Consider the following 18,829-nt stretch of genomic DNA (forward strand, 5'->3'; position numbering starts at 1 on the left):
GTGTCCGTGTGGTATGAAGCACCTGTGACCTTGCCTGCCCAGCCACCGTGACCTTGGAGAGCCTGGGGTTTGTCACCTGCACCTCCGTTCCACATCCTTCCCTTCCTGCCTCACTGTCACGCCCACAACCCTCCTGAGCCCCTGGGGAGGCCTCCCTGAAATCTGCTCAGACCCTGTTTCCTGGAGACCTGGCTCCCAGTTTGTCTCCCATGAACCCTTGCAGCCTTCCCCAGCAAGCCCCACTCCCCAAAACCCACCTGTGTCTCGTCTTCATTTCCTTCACAGGAAACTGAGTTGATTCAAAATGCTGTAAGGGGGGCTTTCCAGACACTCTGTTCTTGTCCTTTGTATCATTTTGAATGTCAACAAAGTGTAAGCCAAACAGAGACACTTAAATGATAGTTTCCGGCAATGGTGAGCAGGAGGGAGGGTTTTAAATCTGGGGGTGGAGGAGTCTTTTCTCACTTGATTTCTCACCTGGGCTTTAGGATACGTGTTTAGGAACACAGAGCGTGTGGGGACCTTAGCAGCAGGCAAACCGGAGCTGCCCACATGAAGTGCTCAGCCTTTGCTGAAGCACCTGCTATTAATAACCAGCTTTTGGAAACTTGTTGCATTTCAAATTCCAGTTTTGCTTCCCCCCTCCTAGGTCTTCAGTACCCTCGAAGTCCAAGGTCTTGATCTTGCCTTGGTTTATGCGTCTGGGTGTCTCCGGACAGCCACCAGTTTATCCTTGTCATTTTCTGTGCTTAGGGCGTGTGGACCTGTGCAGCTAGCCTGTTCTCCTTGCAACCACGCTGCTGCTGCTGGTGGGTCGGAGGGTGCTGGTCTCTCTCGGCAATAGCACAGCACCAAATTCTCCGAGGAAGAGGAGTTGAGTGGTCACACACTTCTGGTAAGGTGTAGAGAGGAGGAAACCTTTACAAATTCATAATGATTTTGTCTCTGCAGGTAAAGAGCAAACAGTGGCAGGATTGCATGCCAAGTGCTCATGAAATACAAACCATTTTCTCTTTTTCAAAAAGATGTGTTTATTTATTGAAAAGCAGAGTGACACAGAGAGAGGGCCAGATCGGGGTGAGCAAGGACAGGATGAGGAAGAGAGAGAAAGGGGGAGAGAGAGAGAGATTGATCTTCCGTCCACTGGTTCATTCCTCAATTGTGAGCAACAGCTAGACCTCGGCCAGGCTGCAGCCAGGAGCCTGGAACTCCATCTGGGTCTCCCATGTAGGAGAGAGAAGAGAGAGAAGAGAGAGAGGAGACAGAGGAGACAGAGGAGAGAGAGGAGAGACAGGAGAGACAGGAGAAAGAGGAGAGGAGAGGAGAGGAGAGGAGAGAGAGAGAGAGACAGAGGAGAGAGAGAGAGAGAGATCCTTCCACTTGCTCACTCCCCAAATTGCTGCAAAGGCCAGGGCTGGACCAGGCCAAAATCAGGAACCAGGAGCTTCATCTGGGATCTGGGTCTCCCATGTGGATGCAGGAGCTCAAGGACTTGGCCATCTTCCACTGCTTTCCCAGGCACACTAGCAGGGAGCTGGATTGGAAGTGGAGCAGCCAGGACATGAACTGTTGCCCACATTGGATGCAGAGCCCCAGGAGGTGTCTTTACCTGCTGAGCCATAGCACCGGCCCCTTGCTCATGACTGATGCAGTGTTGCCTGAGTTCTGCTTTATTGTACGAAGTGTCTCTGTCTCCATGGTGTGGTCAAGCTGTAAACCTCTCTCTCCCACTCCTCCTCGGGTAACTGTCACTCTGCACTCCTTTCCTTCTGCTATTTCCCCTTTTTTGCAGGTAACTTTGGTGTCTGTTTCTTTGCTGGAAGCGTGCTCTGCACATTGTGGAATGTTGGAGATTCTTCTCTCTTGGAACAAGTGTGATGCAAAAGTTGATATTCGAACCTCTGTCTTCTCTCATGATTTAAAAGTTTCAAGTCATCTGTACACCACGTGTCAACCTGGCCCTCAGTTCCATTTAGTTGGTGAGGCAGACGTTATGATCCTGTCAACAAAGGAGGAAGCTTGGGGCTCCAAGATAGCACCCCGCTCAGCTCACACACGTTGGTGGCAGTTTGAGGCCAAGAGCTGCCGGGGGCTCCTGGTTCTCTGCGTTGCGCATCACAGAGGCGGAACACTCATCTCTCAGCTCTTTTGCGAGCTCATTTGGACAAGGTGTCTCTCTCATCTTCATCGTGAGTGCCCTGGGATTTTCTCCTAAGGGAGATCAGAGGATAGATGAGGCTAATACCTTCTGTGGGTTTGTAAGTGACAACCCGTGTCTCGGTGGAGCACAAGAATTTGCCACCCATGCAAAGACTGATAGCCCATGGTGTCACTTACATGTGGAATCTAAAAACGTCAGCTTCAAAGAAGCAGGGGGTGGAGTGGTGGGTGGCAGAGGCCCGAAGTGGGGGTAGTGGCGCCGACCCCGACCCCGACGCGGGCTTGCTAATACTTCGTGCATTTGCTTAAGTGTCAGCTGGCCATCATCTCATTTCCGGATTGTTTTTTACCCTAACTGCTTATAAACCAAATTCCCTAATCCCCCCTTCATTTATTAATGATTCAAGTAATTTCATAAACCCAGTACCAGATTTTTCATATGTCTGGGTTTCCTATTGGAAGATAGTTGTAGTGTGGGGCGCTTGGTCCTGCAGGTGAGACTCCACTTGCACACCCCATCCCGTATCCGAATGCCTAGGTTCGAGTCCTGGCTCCAGTCCAGCTTTATGCTAACGCACACCCTGAGAAGCATCAGATGGTGGCTCAGATACTTGGAACCCTGCTATGCATGTGAGGTGCATGGATTGAGTTCAGGGCTCCTGATTCTGGGGTGGCCTAGCACTGGCTCACGCAGGTCTTTAGGGTGTGAACCAGTGGATAGCAGATTTCTCTGTGTGCCTGTCTCTGTTTGTCCATGTATTTCCAATAAATAGAAATATTTAAAAATCTAACTGTGGTAGCCTACTTTTTTTATTATAAAGAGAACAAATTTCATGTATTTCTAAGAATAACCATACATCCTTCTCTTCCTCCCTGCCTCAGTTTCCCTCCTTCGTTACTTTCTTCCCTTTAAGTTTTGCAAAACCGTAGTTTCAACCCACTGTATGTCACAGGCTTAACACGCATAACGATAATATTCAGCAAGTAGTCTTCAATAACTGAATCACGTAGGTATGCCACCTAGACTTTTGTCAGTCGTAAGTTTAATAAACTTGCTTCCCAGGGCTTTTTTGGTGGCATTTCATAGGTCTGCTGATTTGCAGTTCCTAACAGAAATGCACAGCACGGAGCTCGAGTCCTGCTGCACAGTGCCTTCTTGACAGAGGTGAAGCCGTGGCTGACTCCGCTCTCACCTCAGCTGTGTGCTCCACCCGGCGGCAGGAGCTTGTGGGAGACACGGTCAGACCCCTGCTTTGGAATACACCATGCTGTATCCCCAGCACTGCCTGGATATGCCAACATAGCCTCCTTACCAAAAACCACCCCCCAGTGCTCACCGCGCTCTTTCTAAACCACCCCCAGTGCTCACCGCGCTCTTCTAAATGGGCAAGAGTAATTTTGTAACTCTAAGGATTCTGTAGTAGATCGGTTTCTGTCCTCCGAAATACAGAGTTGCTGGTGGAAACTCTCACCTGACGTCTCTGGATAACCAGGAGCCCGCCACCAACCACATTTCCTCCATGTTTTCTCCACGTCCTAAGGAGTATCACGTGTGGGTCCAGGGTTGGATGTTTATCTACTCTCACTTTTTCAGCTTGAGACCCAATTTCCTCTTAACCATCTCTCTTCTATCCTTCGTAGCACAGTGCTTCTTGCTGTTGATAGCCCGTCTGGGAACAGTAAACCTCTTTCTGTGATCTGACCACCCTCCCCAAACGAGGGAACAGCCCTTCTTACTCCTGAGTCTGGCTCTGAGCACTGGACGGAGAGCCTCGGCTAGTTATCCCTGACTTCAGTGCAAGAGAAAAATGCTTGTTCTTTGTATTTGCCTTTGACCTTTCTGACGTTGGTCTTAAGATCTGTGTTTAGCTGTCCTTGGGCAGCTTCATTTCTCTCTGGCACCGTTACCACTGATCACTCCCAAACCCAGCCAGATAAAACAAAAACGGAACAGTTGTTCTGAGTTGTTTGCTGTGTTGTCAAACTCCTCTTTGGGTGGGCAGTGGTGATCATGTTGATATTATTCTATTTGTTCAACTTTCTGACTCAAGTCATTCTGCTTTTTGGGATCTCTGCAAATGGGTGTATGTGAATCAATTTTTTTTTTAAAAAAACTACTTTTTGGCTGGTGCTGCGGCTCACTAGGCTAATCCTCCGCCTTGCGGCGCTGGCACACCGTGTTCTAGTCCCAGTCGGGGCGCCGGATTCTGTCCCGGTTGCCCCTCTTCCAGGCCAGCTCTCTGCTGTGGCCAGGGAGTGCAGTGGAGGATGGCCCAAGTGCTTGGGCCCTGCACCCCATGGGAGACCAGGATAAGTACCTGCTTCCTGCCATCAGATCAGCACGGTGTGCCGGCCGCAGTGCGCCGGCCGCGGCGGCCATTGGAGGGTGAACCAATGGCAAAAGGAAGACCTTTCTCTCTGTCTCTCTCTCTCACTGTCCACTCTGCCTGTAAAAAAAAAAAAAAAAAACTACTTTTTATAAAAATCTTGATCTAAGTCACACTTCACCTAAATCATTGTTCCATCAGTGAACTAAATTATAAGATAGTATAGTCATATTTGTCATGTGTCTCTGCATTTTAAAACTTATAGTTAGAATTAAGTTCTTAGTACATGTTGCCCGAGTGATTTCCTCTACCTTGTTAGAAAGTTAATAATTTATAAAATCTCAAAATGAATAGAGATTTTAAATATTGAATATACATATCCATTATGTGATATGAGAAGGCTTTTCAAGATTTATGAAAATGTTTAAGTAACTCGTGAAATGTAATGGATGAAAGTTATCCAAATGATGTAATTGAGAGAAACGAGGGCACAGAGATGTTAATGGGTGCATGTGTACAGATGAGAGATCCGGGGTGATTTACATGCTTGACCTGTGTGCTATGTGATAGTGTCACTTGATTTTTTAAATTATAGAAGCAGTGGAATAAATATATTATTATAAATTATTTAATAAAATTGTCCATATGCAAGTTTCTTTATTATACTTACCCCTTACTGTCATGATAATTAATGCCAACCTAAGTAACTATGGTTAACATTTTAAGAGATAAACCTTTAAATGAAACTTTTAGTTTTACCTACACTGATGCTTTTCCTGCCATCTTTGAATCAATTGGATTATATTTTCTTCAGTATTGTTTATTAGAGTGCGCATGCACTGTCTCTCACTCTGTCTCTCCTGTGTCTCTGTCTCTCTCCATCTCTCTCCTTCTCACTTTCTCCATTTCCTTTTTTGTCTTTGTTGCCATCTATCATATTCTCTCTCTTTGAGATTTGGATGGATGGATGGGTGCATGGATGGACAGGTGACAGGCAATACCCACGTCCTAGTTATTGCTTGTGCTGAGTGGGAAACCCTGAGGCTGGCTGCTAACTGTATACCTCTGGCCACACAGAACATACCTGAGAGGTCATTATTAACACATCACACCTTGAAATCCCCTGAGCTTATTCCCCACCTTCTCTGCTATGCACACTTGCAGGTGCAAATGTGAAGCTGTGATAATTATTCCTGGTGTTCTTAGGAGAACTGGTAAAGTAATCCACCCTTTGTCCTCCTCCTCTTCTTCTCGCCTCTTCTTCCACTCATCCTTCAGGTCGGTGTGTGCCATGTTTGGTGGCTTCTTGGCTTACAGTTTCGTTAACGTGTTTTTCTTCTTCATTAACTTCCATTTTAGGTCTTGTAGTTAGTCTGGTCAATTAGTCTTAAACATGCATACGATGCTTAGAAGCTGCGTTTTGTCTGATAGGACATCCTTATGCATCTGAGTAGTTTTCACCAAAAACTAGTTTTGCACTGAATGTTGGCATTGGGTACTACACCAGGTGCTCATGAAAGCTGGTTATTAAGTTACCCTTGAACAACTGAACATTAATTGCCAGTGACAAGGCCCAGGAACGTGCATTTTATCATTTCCTGGGTGATCACTGTCTCAGCAGAGCCTGAGTCCCTCTCACTAATTTCCCATCCTCAAATCCTAACCACGGTCTGCTCCACCATTTCTGTGGCCTCTGTTCTCTCTCCTCTTCTGCTTCCTGCTTTTGTTAATGTCTTACAACATGCTTTTATGTCCACGCTCACAAACTTCTGTTAAAGCAGGTGTAAGAAAAACACCAGGCCAGGGCTGTCCACCAGTATTTCAGAGCTGACACACAGTCCAGCCTTCTTGGTGTGTAATCATTTGTTTTCCATGAGTTAGTTGATATTCCGCTAACACGTGGAATGCTCCATTGTGTGTCAACACATGTTCTCTGATAACGTCCTCCCCCTAATCACTAGTGTGGTGTTTGAGAGAGCATCCCGCAGCAGATTCAGCCACCTGCAAGTTCTTTTTTGTTGGTGTTTTCATAGATTTTATCTATTTATTTAAAGTCAGAGTTACACAGAGAGGAGAGGCAGAGAGAAAGGGAAAGAGAGAGAGAGAGGTCTTCCCTCCGCTGGTTCACCCCCCAGATGGCCACAATGGTTGGAGCTGTGCCGATCCGAAGCCAGGAGCTTCTTCCAGTCTCCCACACAGGTGCAAGGCCCCAGCATTTGGGCCGTCTTGTACTGCTTTCCTAGGCCAGAGCTGAGAGCTGATGGGCGCCAGCACCGGAGGCAGAGGATTCACCTGTGCCACAGCGCCGGCCGCTGCCAAGTTCTTCTCTTGGTGTGTCTTCTGTCTTACTTTCAGGAAATGTGATGTTGGATCCAATGTGTTGCTGATTTTATCTCTAAGAATGATTTTATCTTTAAGAATGATATCTTAGAGAAGAACATAAGATGGAATTATATCTAATATATTATACATATATACATAAGTAGAGGAAAAATGCACATGAAAGAATACTGGAAAGATGTTTTAATAAGTCAGTGAAGTTGGCTCTCTCTGGCGGGAATCACTGATGTTTTCCTGTTTTTCTTCTGCTTTTCTGTATTTCTATTTATTCTTTACTGGAGACGTAAACTTAATTGTTTGAAAGATCATTTGAATTTTAGAGTTAAAATTAGGAAGGATGAACTCTGCTGTTTTTCTCTTCGGTTCTTAAAAGGTGATACACATGAGTAGCTTACATTTAGAATTTGGAGAACTGCTAACATTGAAAGAAAACTAAATGTTAATTTGTGTACAGTTTTTTAAAAAACCATTAATATTATAAATTGTTCAGAAAATTGGGAGAATTCGGGGAAAAATTCTAATCCAAACTTAAGGATAATGAGTTTAGCATATATTTTCTATTTATTTTTCTGCATACATTGTATACAAATAAAATATATAAATACATATGGGTTAAGCCTCTGCTTGCAGTGCTGGCCCAGCTGCTGCACTTCCAATCCAGCTCCCTGCTAAGGCGCCTGGGAAGGCAGTGGGAAATGGCCCACGTGCTTGGGCCCCTGCACCCACGTGGGAGGCCTGGCTGCACTCTGCCACTCCAGCCTGGCCCAGCACTGCTGTTGCAACCATGTGGGGAGTGAACCAGCAGGTGGGAGATTCTCTTGCTCTCTGCTTCTGTAACTCTTCCTTCCAAATAAATAAACATAAATTTTGTGTTAAAAAAGTTAGTTTCCATGAATCACATGTTACTAACTGTCGCTCCCCCTCTTCGTGGAGGAACGACACAGGACCCTGCGCTGTTCTTTCGTCTGCTCGGCCCTCCCCGGGTTTGCTGCTGGTTCTTCCCGGGTTGGCTACTGTCCCTTCCACCTCCGTGGAAGGGCGGTTCCCCCTGCCACTTTCCCCACTTCCGCAGGGGAGTGGCACACCGCCGGCCGGCTCTCTCAGGGGCTGCACAGGTGTTCCCCTTAGATGTTCCCCTTAGATGTTCCTGGTGCATGCCGTCTCTCTCCTCCTTTATAGTCCTCCTCCGCCAATCCTAACTCGGCTGCCCACACGCCGAGTACGCTGCTCTCCTCCAATCAGGAGCAGGATCAGCTCCTGGAGGTCATCACTCAAGTTGGCAAGAGGCAGCTGCATAGAAGCTGTTTTCTCCTCTCCTAGCGCCATATTGTGGGAGAGCAGATGCATAGAATAAGTCTTAATTCGAGTAACTTAGTCTAGTCCGAGTTGCTCCCCACAACTAACGATCCTACCAAACAAAAAGACAACCAGACAAGGCAGACAGACTGACAGAACTCTCTGCTGATTCACTCCTTAAATGCCCACAACAACTGGGGCTGGGCCAGGCCAACACCCAGGAACCAAGAACTCAAAGAGGTGTCCCACATGGGGGCAGGGACCCTGCTACTGGAGCCCCAGGGTGTCAATTAGCAGGAAAGTGGAACCGGAAGTGGAGCGGCGTAACCCAAGCACCTTGATATGGGGTCTGGTGCCCCAGCTGGTGTCTATCAGTAGGCCAAATACATGTGCCCATTCCTTCTGCTTAATTTTATATCTAGCTTTTAAACTTTAACACGGCAGTGAAATGTTTCCTCATGTTTTCTTTTTATAAAAATATTTTTACTGACTACCTGCTAAGTCTTTTGAGTTCCCGTCCCATAGTCTACATAGTTATAGTCCTCCTGGGAATAGTTAGGTTGTTTTAGTATTTTATGTTACAAATGATGCAAAGGAAACCCAACCCAACCCAACCCGGACCCCTCTTTGTACCTTGAACGAGCTGTGTTTCCTCTTCTCTCCTTCCCTTGCTGTTTTTCTTGTTTGGTTGCTTCCTTCAGCTGCCCTCTGAGATGTGTCCTTGCTAGGTCAAAGGGCGTTCCTGTTTTTAAAGAGCCACTAACATATGCTGTCAATAACTTTTCCAAATACAGCTTCCAACTTGACACTCCTACCTGCAACATCTAAGAATGATTTGGAAACTTTAAAGTTTTTTTTTATTAGTTGCTTTATTTTGCTGTGTTCTGTCTGAGTATGTAGTCACACTGACTGGTGCCTTGTCACGACAAGCCAAAGCAGATGTATTTTTTGATATAAAATCTGTAAAGTGGGTCCTTTGGGACATTTACCAGGTGGATTAGCCTAACAGCTCGATAAAAATGGCATTCTCTGCCTTTGGAGATGTTTTTGATGGTGAATTCAGCCAGCTGAAGTTTGTGGTTTCACTGAATGTTGGCGTAGTGTGTGTGTATACATAGGTTGTGAGTACATAGGGGTTTGGCCTATCAGTAAGATGCCAGTGGAGGTTCTTAGGTCACTGTGGTAGCTGAGCTATAGTTGCCTGGCAGTAGTGGTGGAAATACATGTAGGCCACCTCCGTTGTGGGACACCAACAGAAAAACTGAGACGGTGTGAAGGTGACTATGCAGGCATGCTTCTGCCAAACAAAATGACAATTATCCTGTTCTTATTCTCATTGACATGAGAATTCCATTAATTTTTGTTCCATGTCCTAAAACTAAATAATTCAGATTTCTTTTTTTTTTTTAAGATTTATTTATTTGAAAGGCAGAGTTACAGACAGAGAAGGACACACACACACACACACACACACAGATCTTCCATCTGCGGCTCACTCCTCAAATGGCTGCAATGGCTGGCTGGAACCGGACCAGGTCAAAGCCAGGAGCCAGGAGCTTTGTCTGGGTCTCCTATGTGGGTGGCAGGGGACCAAACATTTGGGCCATCCTCTGTTGCTTTCCCAGGTGCGTTAGCAGGGAGCTGGATCAGAAGTGGAGCAGCTGGGACTCGAATCGGTGCCCGTGTAGGATGCTGGCATCGTCAGTGGCAGCTTTACCCACTGTGCCACAATGCTGGGCCCCAGATTTCTTAGAAGAAAAAACCTAGACCTGTTTGTTCTCAGAGTGAGACTTTGTTGCAGGCATGTTCACCTGGGATCAGACTCCCTTCTGTGCCGTGACCGCACCGCCGGCCCCGCACATGGTCCCCTCAGGTCTGCCGGTTTCTCTGTGCACCGTGCACAGGTAGCCAGGCTTGTTCTTCACGTGCGCCATGGAGGACGGTGCTGATTGTGATGGTGCAAGGTGACTTCGGATGAACATCCGATGACCACAGCAGCACTGCAGGTACCGGGATCCTCAGAACATCAGGCCGATCACCCTCACCACCCGGTGAGAGGGAACCAAAGCCCGGATGCCAAAGTGACTTTCAGGTCACAAGGAAGAACAGACAGCAGCGTCCAGCCAAGGTGGATCTCCCAGTTACACAGACAGCATTCTTCCTGTGGTCGTGGCTGGAGACAGGCCAGCGTTAACACCTGGGAAAGAGTGTTCCGGTCCCATTCTATGTGTTTAACAAAATCGTTTAAAATTAAGGAAGAGGTGTGTTTGTGCAGTGTTTAAGAAGACGAGCTTTGCCGTCAGGTGGACCTGAAGTTGAGTTTCGCTACAGCGGCCTGAGGGCACTAGGCAAAAGGTTCACCCTCTCCTAGTGTGCTCCTCCTGTATTGTGGCCATGAAGTGAGTTCGTGAACGTGAAGCTTAGACTGATGCATGGCAGGCAGCCTGTGCTTCCTGAAGACTTGTTCTCATTGTATGTTGTTATTTAGTCTGATATTTATTTCTTACTAACTCCAAACTAGTCTATATAAATTTAACTGTAACCAGATTTGCGTGTATTTTATATAATGTTTTATGTTAGACTATTTTGGTATTCTAAAATTATTATTGAGGCTCAATGGTATTATTTTCTTCTAAAATTTGAATGTGTATCTTGAGAATATTTATGTTGTATAAATAAAGGAGAATCTTTGTACCCAACATCACCTTTCAGGCTCTAGGTCAGTGTTTTATCTAGCAAATATTCTATGAGGAGATTAAGAAGGACGACAGCCCATTTTTGCATGCTCTGGGACTACAGAACACTGAAGATGGGAATTAATGCTGTATTGATGAGAGTGATGCTAATTCTATGAAGGAATTAACAAAATCCAGGGTAAAAATATCCTGAAATACAGCATTTCCCTGGGATCCACAGCTGATCAGTGCAGTGAGAGCCAATTTGCCTTCCATTTCTGCATGAATGTAAAGTCCACAGGAAGGAGGGAAAGAGGTCAAGTGCATTTAACACTCAAGGGATTAAAAACTCCAGCCCTGGCAATCTTTATGCTCCTACTCTTTGAGTCCATTCATCACAAGTGATGAACTTTAAAAGGAATTAAGCCAATTAACACCTCTGATGCCACTCTGCAAAGCTTGGGAGAGTGGCCGATGAGTGTGGAAGAATAATCGATGCTTGTGTTCTTCAAGATTTTGCATTTTTCTTTCCTTATGCCACGAGAGACACCACACTGAAAGCACCGCTTGTTTCCCAAGTCCCTCCTCTCCTGTGGCTGCACAGTGCACAACCAAAGAAAGAATTTCATATTTATAGCATTCAACTGTAGCAAAGGTCATAAAGTAATAAATTGAGAATTTAAGTTCCTTTGGACTAAAAGCCAAGGAAATGAATTGTTATCTCTATCACCATAAATCCACAGAGGTGCTGGCCGCAGAATTGAGAACAAATGACCACTTTCCACGTCCCACGTCAGGCCTGGATTGTTCTCAGGTGGCTGCAGTTAACATTTGGCTTTTTGTGCCTCTAATGCACAATCAGGATTGCACTTTTGTCTCTTTTGCTTGTCCCCACAGCATACTATTTGGCTCCTCTACAGGTTTCTTGAAGGCAATCTAATGACACTTGGAGTCACAATTTTAAAAAAATCTGTTAGTGTACGTTTTATCAGTCTATTATTATAGTTCCCACATTGCTGTTTTCTCAGGTATCATTAAAATGGGGAAGCGAAATGACACACGATGTATACTTGAAGGTTGCTCCTTGCTGTAGAGGTTCTTAAGTATGCCTGAATTTGGAATCCCCTGGCACGGTGACAGTCGGCTTTTCCTTTACTGAGTGTTATTTCAGGAATGGGACCAAGAATCTGGTCTCTCCGGAGCAGCCTGGGGATTCTTGGGATCGACTGCGTTGACTCACGTCTTCTGCGATGGCACGGAAGGCCAGAGAGTGGACAGTGGATTGAGCCCATCAGTTACATTCCAGATCACAGGATGCACCTCCGAGCCCCTGAGCTCACACTTGTCCACACCACGTGGGTGGGGAGGGTGGAGTTAAACCGGCAGCCAGCGGCAGCACTACAGGAAGTCCTAGCAGCCCGCCAGCCTCCTTCTTTGATTTTGCTTGAGTAGGGACAGCACCAAGCTCTGGAGCAATCCCACAGCGAAGCCCGGTAGGAAATGCAGGCACTTTCTTGTCACGTATAGGTAGGCATGAGAGCAGCTGGGGGCTCCACGTGCACCTCCTTAGGAAACCAAAGCAAGACCGATACAAATTCGAAGGTTCTCACTAGCAGAAATGTAGAGCGAAACTTACACAATAGGAATAGAAGCAGGTGAAAACACCAGTTTTAGCGATTTCCTTTGCATAAAATATTTGAGAGTAAGTGAGTTGACATCGCACCAAAGATGACGTGTCTTTTTAACTGGCTTTATGTTAGGCAAAAGTTTTCAGTTTTCTCCTGTTTCTCAGTTTTTTCCACTTGAACTGTATCGTACTCATCGTTGATCCTACGTTCTCTCTCATTCTCACTTTCATGCTTTCTTTACACTTCCCTCCGTTTCTCGTTTAGGCTTTGTCCGCTGCCTTTTTCTCTCTACTTTTGTCTGTTCCTTCATTTTTTTGATTCTCACAACTGGATGGCGTTAACCAGCTAGCTGGCCTGAGACGACGCGGAGCCAGGAGATGGTTCTGTGTTCAGAGGACCTGGTTATAAAATCTGGCCGTGAAAGCTGACCTCAGCGATGCTCCCTGTGAACCGATGTTCTCTGGAGCTGCAGAGACCGAGCGGAGGCATCACAGTCCTTTATCTCTCTGAGTTCAAGTCTGGGTCATCCCAGTGCTCTTCAAGTCCGTCCTCGCTGCTGGCCATAGTGGGCTTTGTGTTGTCCTCAGATGTGGCTTTATTCTCGCGTGGTGGGTGGTCCAGAGGAATTTAAGACTTCAGTTCCCATTCCCACAAGTTGTCTCATCCAGGCAGTAATTCTGTCATCAGCATCTTGGTTTTCAGGTACATATTAAAAAATATCCCCTTCATGGAGAATCAGCTAATCCTTTGTAAACTAAATGCTAAGTTGTCCGTTATCACTGAAAGTTCTGCTTTTCTCAAGGATGAAGATTTTATGCCAGAGAACACTGATTTTTTTTTTTTTCCTCTAGGCTATTCAACCTTGAAATTCTTTAAAAAAATATAGGCAAATATCGAGCTGGTATCTGAGTTGATTTAATTCCTTCATCAAGGGCTGTATAATGTCCTCTTTGTTATGCAGAATCTATGCCAAATGGTCTGTCCTACAGAGAAAAGAAAATATTTGTGAGGAAAGCAGATGGATCTAAAATAGGACAGGAATGAGCACACAAACTTTTCAGAAATCATTCATCAGGAAACTTAATATGAACCCAAGTTGGAACTGCTTTCATGGAGCAGTGGAGGATAGAAATGAAAATCTTGGATTGGGTTTACCTTATTGAAGAAAAGATGATGTGAAAATAGAGAATTTCAAGCAACTAGATATTTAGAAGATGAAAACGTTCGAAAGGGAATGATGTCAGGTTCAGTTTTGAGGTTACAATAGTACATCCTGTGGCTTTGCTACCTGCCTCAGCTCCTGACTCCAGCTTCCTGCTAAAGCAGACGCTGCAGAGTGCCTGGGTCCTTGACACCCTTGTGGGAGGCCTGCGTTGAGTTCCCAGCTCTTGGCTCTTGACTTTGGCTCAGCCCAGTCCTGGCTGTAGCAGAGTCTGGGGAAGCGAACCCGTGGACGGGAGCTCTCTGACTCTCTCTCTTTGCCTCTCAGATACACTGACATTAGCTGAGCCTTTGACATTTCGGACCCAGAGAACTGAAGTGTCTTAATGATGCCAACTCGTTGGTTTATGCTAAAATCTAAGAGACAAGATGACCTACAAATTTTACACAGCTCATAAAGTAATCTGTGGATGAGTGAGCTCAGCTACTGCAGGACTTCCATCTTCACTGTTGTCTATTTTGCCTGCTCATTGTTCTGTTAAGTCTTGCGATGTTACCTCTTGGTATGAGAGTTACAGAGGGCTATCAGGTTATCCAGCTGTTCTCAGGAATACCTTGTGTCTAGTGGGTATTTCTTTCTTTAATCTTGTAGAAAAAGTTATTACCATACCAAAGCAGGAGGCTTTTCTTTGTCGTCTTATAACAGACTAATGAACTGTTAAAGACTATAAGACGCATAAGCATTACTTTTTATAATTTAGTGAGCAATACTAGATGCTGGTGTTTGAAAAATAGAGTCAACTACTGAGAGATCATGTCATAACCATGTTACCACCAGCATCTCTTGCTGTGTGTGTCTTCTGATTTTCCTCTCAATTCCAGTAGGTACAACTTCAGTCGCGTCCCTTCTCACCCTCAATCGTATGTAGAATAAAGTGGCGTTTCAATCTACACCTGTGGAACAAATCCTTTTAATGCTCTCATTTTCCCGACTTCTCTCTCTTTTCTCTTATTTAATACTTTCAGTTCTCAATCTCTTTTTCATTGTCTTCTCCAAACACTTGTTCTCTTTGTGTTCTTGAATACTTTTTAAAATCTGAAATCTGAAATTCAACAAAACCTGTGTATCCTTTAATAAAGGGAGGAGAAAATACATGATATGTTATTCATGAGTTAAAAAAAAAACCCTAAATTGTATTAGGTTACTTTAAAGATAGCACACCAGAGTTCTATAGTTAGTGTTTACATTTCTGTCTTTAAACAGAGGTTATGCCACAAGTCATAGAATTAAATTAGAAACTTTAGGAGAAGGAATAAGTAGGCACTGTCATGAATGAAACCATGAAAGTACAAGGGGCAAAGATTGTGTAGAGGTCAAGGGCAATGGGGCATGGGTCATGGAGAGACCATTCCTCAGAACATTGTTCAGACGACTTCTCTTTGAATAAAAGCATTTCGTGGGCACCAGCTTCAAGCTCAGCTTGATCCAAGATTGGGGCGGCCACAGATGTAAAAGTTCCCTCCATCCTGTAGAGTGGAGAATGCTCCAGAACCTTCTCTATCCATGAAGCCTGCGATGTTAAGTCTTACAGGAACACTCGGGGGACAGATCCTGCCACATCCCTGAGAGTGGGTGCTCATCGTTTTCTTCTCATTTTGCAAACAGTGAAATGAAGGTGCGGCTGAATGATATGGATGTGAAAGGGGAAGCTGGCAAGACGAGCCCGAGCCAGGAGCCTGGGTAAGCGTTGATGTTTTCTCGCGGTGCTTCACGGAGCAGCCCCCTTCCTGGGGCCGTTGGACACCCGCGTTCTAAGGTGATGGCTTATGGAGTTGATTTTCAGATGCTGTGATCGATCTTGTTAGAACCGTGTCGGGGGATTTGTAATAAGACAGTTGCTCAAACAGTTATGACTGTAGTGTTTTCTGACATCAGAAGGCTACTGTGCACGGGGAATCCTCACCAAAACTACAGCTGAGAGAATGAGTCAGAAGCACTAAAAAGGAATGAGGCATTGGAACACAAGGCTGTTAGAGCTCCTCTCTGTTTTTGGACTTTTAATCACTTTTCAGTGGCTTCCAGACAGCTGCGGGAGGCCCTGGGAGCCTCGCTGTGTGGCTGTGATGTGTGGGAGTGGATTCCGTGTCATTCCATGCATGAGATGCACCCTCATGCCACGCCAGCTGAAGACCTTGGCTCTGTCTTGTAATCCTCAGAGATTTCTATGCCGTAAGATTATTTACTGAACATTCTTTATGTGAATGGCTGAAATAGCTCACTGAAACAAACATATGTGATCAGAATTTGGCATCATGACAATGTTTAAAAGTGGCTTTATGTTTTAAGAGTTGGAATGCACTTATAAACTCTCAAAGAACTGAAAATTACTCAGAAATCCATTTAAATACTCCTTCCTGGATTAAGTCACTGATTTTATAAACATCTGAGCTTTTAAACTTTTAAATTACTTTTTGTAATTTCAAACTAAGCTAACTAAATACAGGATTTTCCTTCTTATACCACATGTTCAAAGACGTGTAGAGTAGCAAGAGTAGTGTTTCCCCCTAAATCTCGTGGGTTTTTTTTATAATTATAATGTTTTTCAAGATGATTTTAGGGAATTTGCAAAACATGGTATAAAGAAGCAGAAAAAAAGACATACCTCCCTCCCATTGTCATACCTTTTGACATTATAGTATCATTCCTTGAATTCATTATCATATGTCTTGTTTTATGATTGATAGTATGGGACATATTTTTACTTTTTACATCATTTATATCTTCTAGTGAAGTACAAAATTGGTTTTAAATATCTTCTCTGGTAGTTTTGTCAGAGTGAATGACTGACAGCCTAAACAGTGTAAAAGGCAAAACCAGTGGGAGTGTCTGTTGTTGACCTGTCTTAAAGCCGTACAGACGTTCCCTCACCCGTGATGTTTCTGCCTATGACTTTGCTTTTCAATGGAGTGAAAGTGCAGTGCAGTCCTTGGACACGAGACTTCTCGTTCTGCCTTTGGGTCCTTTCCCAGAACAGTGATGTGGCCGCGATACTTCCTGGGGTGCCAGGCGGTGATGAGAACGCGCAGCTCCCTGTCGTAGCAGGTGCGTGGTCATGAAGGTCCTCTGCGGTGCACTGAGGCACCAGCACTGTTTTGGATACAGGTATTTTAAGAATTACATGAGCTGTCCAACGCTTTGTCGTAAAACAGGCACCACGATTAAGGTGCATATTCAGGTGCATCCTGATGTAAGTGTTCTGAGCACGTTGTCACGTGGGCTAGGCTGTGCGATGATGTTCGGTCGGGCTGGTGTATCACACACATTTTTGGTGAGGGTGTTTTCATGTCATGACAGGTTTAAGGCGGTAACTCCATTGTAAGTTGAGGATCATCTATCTGTGTAGCAATACTGGTCTGCATTCCCAACTTTGACTCTGGGAATTGTCACTAGGACAAGGTCTTCTACATCTCCAAGTGTCCGCTATTCAGCCTTAGAAGAGGCTGTGACATGGTATCAACCTGGTCAGTTCTGGGGTCTCCGATGATAACACACAGATTCCTGTAGAAGCAGTTTTATGGATACAAATAGAAGGTTTACTTGTTTTCTTTTCCCTACTCCCAGCTGTGGCATTCTGAGTCTTCCTGTCTCCTTACATGTGGGGCAGTTTTCAACACACTATGGTCATGTTCACCTATTAACCTGTCGGTACAGTTCAATGGAAAACTTGACTGTTCAGCCCCACTCCCTGTCCCATGTCCAGACTTTCATGTAATGAGCAATGATTTACATTCCTGCTAATCCAAGCTGGAAGCAAGAAGATAGAATCAGAGCAGAAGACACGTTACTTTATTTACCTGGCTTTGTAACTGCTTTCTCTGTTCTTTCTGGGGGTAGGGCCATGGGTGTCCTTGCCGCGGCGGTCATTTAAGCACTTGCTTTCTCAGTGGCTGCTTGTGCACAGCCTGAGTGTACCTGCAGGATTTTCCCCGCTGCACAGTTTCTTTGATTCTAGCTCAGCTTCTTTCATCGTCTTTGAGGTACCGCTGATGGCTGACTCTTGGTATTTGCTACTGGATTCCATTGTATGATGAAGATGCTTGGGGATAAGTGGTGTTGAGGAGGCATTAGCCATACTCATGTTTTTGTCATTTCTTGATCAGTGTCCCAAAATAATACTCCTGGATGCTCCCCTGTTGGGTAGCAGTATCACACAATCTTGGAAAGGCACAGTGCTTCTGGCTAGCTGAATGAGTTCTTTATTACTCCACTTGAAAATGAAGAGCTCCCAAGGAAGACAGATGGAAAACTTTGGGGTTTGCCATCTTTCAGATCTGACCTTCAGCCCGGGGCCTTCTACTTCCTACTTGTAAATAGGTGACCTTTAGCATATCATGCAAACCTGTCAGTCAGCTTCCTCAAAGCCTGTCATGTCATGACATGTGAGTAGGATGGCCATCATGTTGATAGATTAAATGATCTGTGACATTTCAATGGTAGCTGACTTCCTCTTCTCTCTGTTCTCTCTACAGAGAAGAGACATAGTCCATGTTTTTATTCTTTTCTTTACTAATTTCTCCCCTGCCTCCCTTTCACTCTCCAGCTCTCTCCCCTCTCTTCCTCCCTGCCTCCCCCCTCTCCTTCCTTCCTTCTCCCCAACTTCCTTCCTTCTATCATTCCTGAGAAGAAATCAGAAGGGCCTTGGCTCCATGGGTGGTTGATGGGAGGGGACCCCAGGGGAGAGGACAAAGCTGCTTGGAGCTGTGAGCTGTGAGCACCAATCACCCATACTGATGGGCTCCAGACACAAAGCTCTCCGTGCCTTGGCTGCTGTGTACAGCTTCCTGGGTGCCCTGCATTGGTGGAATACAGTGGTGATTAGACAGGCGCTCTGCTCGGAGGGAGACTGGCCCCATTTACTCTAAGAGGATACGGTTTCAAGATCAAAGGATGGGGCGGCACAGACTAAAAATTTATTTCAGATAAGAGGCACATAAAATCCACATGAATAAATTCAGAGGTAGTCAAATAGTTTTCAGATAATTCTAAAAGCAGCCTGCAATTTCTCTGGTTATCCACAATGATGTGAAATTCAAAGTTCTACATTCATTCTCTTTGATATTTATAAGAAATGTGTTTGAAAATACAGGAGTCTCAGAAACACGTTAGGACTCCTATTAACTGCCTTCAAAATCCACTTTGGATAGAAAACATCCAAGCTGAAAAGTATTTTTAAGCTGCCAA

General features: G+C 45.1%; 1 long non-coding RNA gene across 8 annotated transcripts in view; it reads left to right on the forward strand.

Moving 5' to 3' along the window:
- Positions 1-18,829, forward strand: part of LOC149126003 (uncharacterized) — a 611,412-nt gene that overhangs the window by 229,409 nt on the left and 363,174 nt on the right. For 5 of the 8 annotated variants that reach the window (XR_016235120.1, XR_016235110.1, XR_016235112.1 and 2 more), the window contains one exon: positions 15,254-15,328. This is a non-coding gene — a long non-coding RNA (uncharacterized LOC149126003). Of the gene's footprint in view, positions 1-753; positions 896-1,792; positions 2,952-15,253; positions 15,329-18,829 lie in introns of those variants that run through there. The other 3 variants (XR_016235111.1, XR_016235123.1, XR_016235125.1) reach the window with 2 other exon arrangements.

Source organism: Oryctolagus cuniculus, chromosome 6 (genome assembly GCF_051225735.1).
Source record: "Oryctolagus cuniculus isolate XC-2025 breed Fujian yellow rabbit chromosome 6, ASM5122573v1, whole genome shotgun sequence".
NCBI classification, from domain to species: Eukaryota; Metazoa; Chordata; class Mammalia; order Lagomorpha; family Leporidae; genus Oryctolagus; species Oryctolagus cuniculus.